This window comes from Apaloderma vittatum, unplaced genomic scaffold, assembly GCF_000703405.1.
Source record: "Apaloderma vittatum isolate BGI_N311 unplaced genomic scaffold, ASM70340v1 scaffold15082, whole genome shotgun sequence".
Classification (NCBI taxonomy): domain Eukaryota; kingdom Metazoa; phylum Chordata; class Aves; order Trogoniformes; family Trogonidae; genus Apaloderma; species Apaloderma vittatum.
In genome coordinates, this window is record NW_009705494.1 from 1 (window position 1) to 10,100 (window position 10,100).

Genomic DNA, 10,100 nt, shown 5'->3' on the forward strand with positions numbered 1-10,100 from the left:
CTTTGAACTATTGTTGGGACTCTGGGCTCGGGCGCTCCTGTCTGCTGCTGATTCCAGTCTGGGACTTTTCTATTTGTGGCCTAGTTGTCGTCTGGAAGCTGTGGGTTCTGTATTAACAAATTCTCTTGTATCTTTGGACATATTTACATACTTGTATGTAGTTCAACATCTTCATTATTATAGTTAGCTTTACTTTCTTTCTCATTAAACTCCTTTTTTTTTCCAACCTCACAGCCTCTCTCTCTGGTCGCCCTGTTCTCCTCCCCAGGAGGGTGCTGGGGGGCTCACAGAGAGCGTCTGTCAGAGTTTAGAGGCCAGCCCAACCTTAAACTTTGACATTACATTAATTAACTTCAGAGATGATAGGGGTTACAGAGATCAAGCCATGCTGATTTGCTCCAGGTCATCACCAGCCTCTGCCTTTAGGCTTTGGGCCATCCTGTGGCCTGGAGCCACCTTCTCCTCGGTGCCCTGGTTCTCCTGGTGAAGCAGGAGCCCAGCAGTGTCCTGGGGACAGGAGGTGCTGTCCTGTGGCATGAATTAGAAAACAAGGAAGATATGGGGAGCCAAAAAGCACAGCTCCTGTGGTGTTGCCCAGTGGAAAACTCTGTGAAATGTACATTACTAAACTCCTGCTTTCTTAAAACGCTGTTTAAAGAAAAAGAAACAAATAGGAAACTGGTTTATTTCACCCTTGGAAGATCTCACAGGTCACTGGGCAAAATTATCTGTATATCCTTCACTTGGGAACAGGACAGATAGGGGAGACCCAACGTTTCATCCTCTCCTGGGGCTGTGGCAGGTTTCTCTTGCCCAAAGGAGTTTTCTTCCCATCCAGTGGTTGCTCCACATCTGTGGCCTCTCAGAAAACACAAGTCTTTCAGGAAAAGCTTGATTCTTATCTCCACAAGATGCGTGCCCCAGGCCTGCAGTGCAGGATTGCCTGCTTGCAGGGTGTTGCAACCTCTCTGGAAGGGGGCCAAGACATGGGCCATCACATACATTTTGAGTTAGGATGCCTTTAACTCCTTCTCATGCTGTCTGTGCCATCCCATCTTTGTGTATATTTCATAGCTGTTTCTGCGGCTCTCCAGTCTGCAACTTGGTTAATTTTTCCTCCTCAAAAGAAGAACCCGAAGGGGCTTCATTCCTCATCCAGCTCTGTAACAGCCTTCTCTGGAGAACAAGCTTGATATCCTATGTGTCTCCTCCATTTTGAAGGTTGCTTCAGCACAAACTGGTGCTGTGGGTGATGGGGAGAAACCTCATGTGAATGCTATGAACTTGGAGTGTGGTGGACATCCATACCCTGCCCAGAACTGCAGAACCCCCCCAACCCACTGATGTCTATGTTTCCAAGGAGGACACTAAACAGGAGGAAGTCATCTCCTCAACTAGTTACCTTCCACCCCCCTCTAGTGGTTATGAAGTCAGTGAGGTCTGTGGTGGAGTCATGGAGGGAGAGGAGCACAATGTTGCAGAGCAATGTCTTGTTAACACTGCATCGTGTTAATAGATCATCATTAATGCCATCTGAAGTCCATAAGATGGGTTCATGCCCAGGTCTAGAGAGATGCACACCTATGGGACACAGAGCTGGCATTGCCAAGCTGCCGTTTGAGCCACAAGCCATGGTGGTCTAGATGGAAATTGGATTCTGTAGCTTCCTTTCTTGCTGTCTTAAAAAAAGATCTATAAATGTCTTGGGGGTTTTTTAATTATTTTTTCTTTCTAAAGGAGGAAGCTAAAGAAATGAAACTACAATTGGCTACAAGGCATTAAGTCTGTTGTTCCCATCCTAGCCCCCACCTCTGTCTCAAGCCTATAAAATTAAGGGGTTTCAGTTTTATTCATGGTCTGAACCAATCCAAACATGTGGCCGAAAGCCTGAAGAAGAAAGATGTTGTTAATCTGATGCTCTGGCTTTAGTTTCTGATGCTGTCAGCTTCTCAGAGTTAAAAATGAGTAGATTAGAATGAAGCTGAGATGGGATAATAAATATCAGGCAAGGACCCCCCCCTTAGTTTCTCCGGCTGTTGTCCTGAGAGATGTTGCAGAGCTGGCGGTAATCATTGCTGAGCAAACATCTGTCCGTGTGTGTGTCTGTCTCCTCCTTGCAAAACATTTCAGGAGCAGAGGGGAGGGAGCCTGTCACCATCCAGGAGCTGTGACTTTGTTTTTCCCTCTCTGACCCATCAGATCTGGCCTTCACTCAATCCAGAGCTGGTGGGTTCCATCTGTGTTTCTGAAAGACCATGGTCCCAGCACTTCAGCTGAGGTTGGCTTTGAAATTCTCAGTGACGGGGTGGTGGTAAAGGCAGAGGCACATAGCAATCCCCCAGGTCCTGCCCTCTGGTGTTTCACCACTTGGCCGAAGGGTTTTTTTTGAGTGTCAGGAAGGAGAAATGTCCTACCTAGAGCAGACTTCACTCTTGTCTTCCTGAGGCCGTCTCTGCTGGGATGGTGACATCTCTGCCTCCAGGTGATGGGGTTAGCATGGAGGGAAATAGCTGCCCTGGCTGCATGGCCAGCGAGATGCTGGGTCTAACACAGCCCTGGAGAGGCACCCCACCTCTCCCCATGCCTCCCATCCTCCTGGCTGGGGGCTCCCCTGCCAGCCTTCCTTGGGAACCGCTGACTAGAGCTCCTTCCCCACAGCTGGGCCTGCCCTGACCTTTCTCCTAGCATGGGTCTGGGGACCATCGTAGTTGCCCGAGCTCTGAGTTTCCTTTTTTTTTTTCTTTCCTTTCCCCCCTCCTCCCCCTTTGGAAGTTGGGAAGTTTCCAACATGAGTCACTGTCCGCCTCTTCTCTGTAATTAACGTGCTGGGAGTTGCAAGTATGACTTTGGTGTAGTCTACTAGAATTAATCAAAGTATATCTTGCACATTTAAATGCAGTAAAACCATCATCCGGCCAAATCCCTCCTGACTGGCACAGCCCTAGCCCCAGTCCTCTCTCCCTCTGCTCTTTCCTTTTTTCTTTTTTTTTTTTCTTTTGGTCTCTTTTATTCTTTTATCCTTCTCTTATAGCACTGTTTCCCACAAATGCTCGTAACCTCTTTTCCCCTTAACTTTGGCAGAGCCCTTCTCAGGGAGGTTTGTTTTTCGTGCAAGTTTTTCAGCCCATTTCCTTGTGTCCATGAATGTGTCACCGTGATCGAGTGTTGGGAAGTTGTCGCTTTGGGCTTGATTTGTTTGCTTCACAGGCTTCTGACATCTTAAATAAGAGAACAATTTTACCATTTGACAATAAGAATAAAAACAAGTGACCCGCCCTACTGCTTCTTTCAACTCCCTGTTAAAGCCTCTTCATTTTAAATTGTTTTCAGGAGTGACTGAACTTCTTAAGGATCAAAAAAAAAATGTGATTTGGGCATTTTTCCCCTCTCTGTTGACCATCTTGTATAATAGCCATATGAGTGGACGAGATCTGATTGCTTTGCTGATGTAAGCTCTGTGCATGGTGAGGACCATCTCCAAAGCCCCGTCTGGGGATGTATGTTGGTGTGGAAGTCCCCTCACCAGCTGCTCAGAGTGGGCTCAGGGGTGGGATGTTCAGCAGTCGTGGTGTTGGCATCTTTTAGCCGTGTGCTCAGACTGGTCTTGAGAGGAGAGGAAACCAAACTTGGTGGTGTAGCTCACTGAATGAGGTTGGTTGGCTCCAATCTTGCTGAGACAAAACCTTTAGGTTCAACTAATGCAAAGACCAGCACCTTCTTTACTCAGTAATTTGCACTGAAGGGCAGTGCTTATCTGGACAAGCTGGGGACATCAAAGAATGGTTCTTTTACTACCTGCCATCACTAGTCCTGTGTGTCAACAAATATCAGATGGGTAATTTGGCAAACCCTGGGCGTTCTGCCATGTGCTTTGGACTACGTGGTCCTGCAGCTTACATCATGGCGGTCTTTTATGAAGTCCTGCAGTTGAGCAAGTTGCATGTGGTCATTAATTAAGCAGTTACTCTCTGTAACTGGAAAGGCCAGGCAGAGCCTTGTTATGGTTGGTCAATGTCTTGGACTGAAGAACCCACCTCAAAAAGGCAAGGACTGCTTGCAGGAGGGAAGCTACAGCCAGGCATTCCCCAGCTCAGAAACTCCCGTGAAAACTGCACTCCGTGGGTTAACGGCGTAACTATGTTAGAAATGTGTTGAAACAGAATATAGGTTTTCTGTCATGCAGGGAGTCGTGCTGCAGAGATAAAAGGCGTGTTGCAGAAGAGGCTTGATTTGGGGATTTAGCAGTGCAGGTAGGAATGCTGAAAGCTTTGGCGGGGGGCTGGTCTCCATCCGGTATTTTTCCTCATAACGATGAAATGCTTCTTTCCTGGAAGTGGAGTACAGATTCCCTTGTCTTTTGATACCCACCATGTGTGCTGTAGCTTGAATTCCTCCTGGATGACTGGCAAGTTCTTAAAGACAAACTTTAGAGGTGGACTTTTGCATTCCCTCTTCATTTTACCCAGCTCTGTTTTCTGTTCTCAGGATATATACAGATAGATGAGCTCTGCATTTTCTAACAGCAAAATTTAAAAAAGTTGAAATACTGATTTGGAGTGAACTGAAAACTGAAATGCTGGAAATTTCTGGCAAACTAAAATTAAAAAAAAAAAAAAGATACGTTCCTTGTTACACGAGATATTTGAGCCAGCCTGAAATGAAATATTTTGCTTGAACACTGACCATTTTATATCATAAAAGTAGAAAAAATATTTTTGAATCAAACTCCTTTCTTTCAGAGCTTTTGTTCAGAAACAGTTGAAACAGGCCTTTCTCAATTTTTCATTTTACCAGATTGTTGTTAAAGCCAACCACTCCATGAAATTTCTGCAAATTGTTGCAATTTTAAAAATATCCGTCTAAAAAATATCACCCACCACTACTTTTTCTGGCTTTTTATGGCTTCCCAAAGCCCCAGCCAGCAATCCCCAAATAACTAGCTGCCCTCTGCAATCTAGGAGCTGCACATCTGCAAGCCAAACTTCACCTGTTTGTGATTGTCACTAAAGCCAAGGACAGAATCTGAGAGTCAAGGAGTTAATGAAGAGGAAGATGTTTTTGGCACCAATTTGGGAAGAGATCTCGGCTCAGCACAGGCCTGTAGCATGTTCTTAGATGCAAGTGTGCGCATAAGTCCTATTTGGCATGTGTTCGAAGAGCTTTCCTGAGTCAGGGCCTTCAGTTTCAACCTCCTAAAAAGTTTTGGCAAACCATGAAATGTGCTTAAAGACGAGAAATGAAAACACATCGTAGTTGGCAATAACCTTTCAGTTTTGAGGGATGTTCGTTTTATAGGTCAAAGACATATGGGAAAAATTCATAAATTTCCCAAATAACAATGCATAGCATTGGGAACAATTTAATCTGAAACAGCAACGTGGGGTTGGGTCATTAAGGAATCTTGGATGCAATCTTCCACATACTGCAAAACCCGGCTGGAATGAGGCGCCAGCTAGCTAAGGCTGGATGTGCCCTGATGGATGGCCAAATGAGATCCCACCTGCACCCACAGCCTGGTGGTCCAACCTATGACAACCAGCACAGTGCAAGTGCGGGTTGTCCAAGCACTCAGGGTTGAGCGCCGACCACCTGTGTGTCCCTCACACCTCGTCCAAGGAGGTCCCCAGAGGCTGTCTCTTCCAGAGCCAAGATCCAGAGCTCCTCCAGAGCCATCCTGGCAGAGACAGCATGCATGCGAGTGGGAAGTCACTCTGCTCCAATGCTACGAGCGCTCCACAAGGACCTTGGCAGCGGGAACTCGGGGCAAGCCAAAAACATGACAAGAGTGGACAGGCATAGCATGTGGGTGGGAGGTGCAGAGGTCGGCACGGAGACATGGTTGCCTCCCCTAATGACAAGGAGGCTGAGCAGCGCCTGGACAGGATCGTCACAGACTTCCTCCCCTTCTTATGGGAACCAGACTTGTGCCCCCCGTCATCCCAGGAGTGAAGTGTTGAGTCGAGGCAGGTTGCTCTCTATCGCAGTGGATGGTGTTTTGGACGGAGCCCACTGGAGTTCACTGCTCTATTTTGCAAGATAATGGTAACGTCCCAGCCAGCAGGACTTGGCTTGGGATTTTGACTATACGAAGGAAACCCCGGGCTCATGATTCGTTATCCCTCCTGCTCGTCATTTGGCTCTGTTACAGATCCAATCTGTAAAAGGCAGCGGAAAAATTACATGAAGGATCTTGATTGCACGTCCACTATGTCAGTTGACCCCAGAGCGACAGGGCCCTACGGACCCTTTATTTTTATCCTGGGCTGGGATTGCTTTTCAGTTTTGCAAGAGAGTTGGAGGTTGGGGACTGTGTGACTTCCAGGACAGGATGCAAGCCCAGAGCAAAGAACCCACCCTCTGTCACTGGCCAAAATCCACAGCCTGATTTTCCTTCAGGTTCAGGAGTGTGTTTGTGTTGGTAGACCAGGCAGTCCAGGGAGGTTCTGGAGGGGATGATACGTGCATGAGTGTGTTCCAGCCCTCTTTCCATACATGAAAGCTTGAGAAAGGTAGAGTATCACTCACAGCTTTCTTTCAGCTTCTGAGCCTATTGAGTGTGACAGAGATTTTAATCTCAACTGCTCCTGCTTTCATTAGGGCATCGTATGGGTAAATTCCCCGTGAAGATCTGCTGTTGGCACCAGATGTTGTAGGGTAGATAAGGTGCAGATGGTGTGTGCTTTTGCCGTTAATATATTTATTTAACCTGCTGAAGGAAGCAGCGTGGTCCCACTTAAGACTATGGGAATCACTAGGAAGGAACTAGGCTTAGACCCTGACTTGGATGACACCAAATTTGCCCTTTACCCAGTATTCTTCCTCCCACCTCTCCTCTTCCTCCTCCTCTTCGTTGCAGCTGTATCCACACGATGGCACCAACCCCCAGGCACTGTCCTTCACACTGAGCTAGTCTGAGGAGGTGAGGATGTCCTCCTCAGGGGCAGTTTTCCTTAACAGCCCTGGAAATGAGCTCCACCACTTGTGCTGGGTGGGAGACGCGCACATTCACTCCTGGTTTATAGGTGCTTGTTAGCTAGTTCATCGCTGGTGGCGATGGGCAGTTGTTCATATTGATTATGTCTCACCAGGGTGTAAATTAAAATGGGGCTGTGCAGGGATTGCAGCAACTGCTGAGCAGTATTCCACAAGTTTGGTCCCTAGCCAGGCTGACACAGGAAGATGTGCACCTTTAGCCTGAAGTTGTCTTAAGATTTTAGAGGAGTTGAACCCCACAGCTGAGAAATCACCCACTGCTTTTGAACTGTCCTGTTCCAGGGTGGTTGCTGGGAGTTTAGACCCCACTAAAACCACCAGACACATTCTTAACCATGATCCCTGCTGTGGGATGTGAACCTGCAGCTCGAGCAGAAGGTGCCTTCAGCTTCAGGAGGGGTCAGGTTGTCCCAGGAGACTTTTCACAAGCAGCTGTGAAAAGTAATTCCTCACTTTCAGCATAAATTGAGCACCCAACTCCCTTAAGCCCTTTTGAAACTGGCTGTCTAAATCACCTCCTCCTTGCATGGCAAGAGCCAATCTCTTTTCCTGTGCCAGCTGAGCTCTGAAATGTCCCTCCCCATACAGGAGGGTGCTGTAAGATGAATGAGCACCAAGAACCACCACTGAAAATTTCAGTAAGTGCAGCATTTGGAAAGCAACAGTGAGGTTGAACCTTTTGGGACACTCAGAGCTGTCCACAGCAGCAGAGGATCTTTGCAGCAGGCGCCGTTCCTCTCCAGGACATGCGGTTCCTGAGGAGAAGCCCAGATGCTTTGCACTTTGGCTTGGGCAGTTCGGTTTGCTCTTTGACACTGAGCTTTAGCTGCACTCTAGGATATGAATGAGCAAAAGCAGCAAACCTGAAAGCCAGCTGCATTTTCTTCCTTTCCCCCCCCTCCTTGTTTTCTCTTCAAAGCAAAGCAAACACGTGCATTTCTGGTGATGGGATTTTGCTTTTGCTCTTTCCAGCCCCTAGCATGTCAAGCAGGGTGTTGATGCTGTGGGAACACAAGTGGCAGAACCATTAAAACTGGGCAGCAGGACTGCCGATCTGGTGAGAGACAGCCTTGAGGTTTCACGTCTCTGCTACCTTTATTTTTCTGTCAGACCTGACTGGCACTTTGTCAAGAGAAGCATGGGGCAGCATGCTGGCCAAAGCTTTCCAAATAGCTTGGGTCTCGGGGTAATAAGGAACTGGTTTGGGGGAATGAAATACCTCTCTTGTTGAGGGGTGGGGGGAGCTTGGTGGTACTAAACAGAAATTTATGAGCCAAGCTCTTTGAGGAGGAAGGTAGAGGCAGGCAATGGTTTTGTTTAGAATTGAAATCATCAGCTTCGAGCCTGACCTTTGGCTTCTCCTGACCCCAACACTAATGAAGGGGAAAGGGTCTGGTTGTATAAACATGTCACAGCATGAGGTTCAGTGGGGTAAGATCTGATTACAGCCCAGCAGCGCTGTACCAGAGGTAGCTGTTCCCAGTCCAAGCTGTGCTGGGGCTGGACTTCCCCCATCCTGCTTTGAGCCAGCTGCCCTGACAGGGCTGGGGATGTGTGTGCTGCCTCCTTTCAGAGAGCTTTTGCCTTTGCACGTCATGCTCTTTCTTGCCTGATACCCTGATGTCATCCATCATGGGGAGGGATAGGATGTAGATGGAGGAGTCCCCGTGCACCACATTGCACAGGATGGGAGCTGGAAGGGAGAGGAGGGACACATTCACTAGCATTTCTAGCAGGAAAGAGCAAAACCTAGTAATTTCTACAGGAAATAGCTATTTTGCTAATGTAAATTATCTCCTCACTACTTTAGTGGGAACATGTTACTCCCGCAGTGTTTGCAACAAAAACCATTGGCACTACTGATTTAATGCTATTTTAATTTAACATTAACAAGTTTGGGCTTAAAAAGGCAATGCTGAAGTCCCAGTGCAGAGAAGTAAAGTTTAGCGTGAATGAAACGATAACCAGAGTCGACACTCAGTCTACAGAAAATGGGTCTGAGTTGAATGAGCCATCCATCTCCATGCTCAGGTATTCATGTGTGGTCTGTAAGGGCAGGCAGGTCTTTGCTTACTTTCCTTTCTGTACTGCATGCTAATCCTCTTCATCCTCTGCACCTCTCTCTTCCTTTACACCTGAGATTCCTTTTTTGTGGCTGTGGAAGGCAATGCTCTGTGTCGTCTCTCCAGAAGGGACAAATCTAACCCCACCTCAGCCCGCTGCCACAATGTGAGAAGGCTGGACTCAAGATTTGGTGGATATTTGTCTGCAGGGTTTTAGGTGGTGCAAGTTGGCTCAGTGGCTCAGCTTTTCCTTGCACCCTTGATGAGACAAGGATGCTCTGTGGTGGCAACCAGCGACTGAAGCACAAACCCCAGCAAGAGTGGGCTATGGACCACCAGGCATCCTCAGCTCTTTCAGCATGCCCAAAGATGTGTGGTGGGTGCACGGGGCAAGATACCTGGATGTAGCTGATGGAGATGGTGCAGCTCAATTGCCACGTGTCCCTTGGTGGGGCAGAGTTGTGGCCACAGGGCTGAACAGGCGCTGGCTGGGATTACCACGGTTGTGTAGAGGAAACTGGTGAAACATGTTCCAGTGGAAATCAGTGGAGTGGGATAGAGATGTCCAGGGGAAAGCAATGGAGAGGAAGCAGAGCAAATGCGGAGGTCAGAGGCTCATCTTGTAAGGATGCCGAAGAGTGGTTGGCCTGGGTGTGGTGGATGTGTGGCTGGCCCTGTGGATGGGATCTGTCAGCTTTGGCATGGGCCACGCCAGCAGGGCGAGTGGGGCTGTACCCATGGGGCAACCTGCCCAGCATTTAGATTCCATCACCCACCCAGGACTTGCGCTCTTGGATGGAGAGCCCCGTGCAGTCCCCAGCCTCTGCTGAGCACCCAGAGAGGCGAGAAGGATGAAGATGCTGAGCCAGCTGCTCATGCCATGCCTAAGGAGGCAAAGGGCTGTCAGAAGGAAAGGGATCGGGGTCAAAATCTGGTGATGCAGGTGCTGGAGCTGAGCCCTGGAGCCAGACCAAGGCGGGCTGGGGGATTGTGGTGTGAGTCCCCACCTCCCACAGCGCTCCGTGAGCTGCTGCCTTGCACATC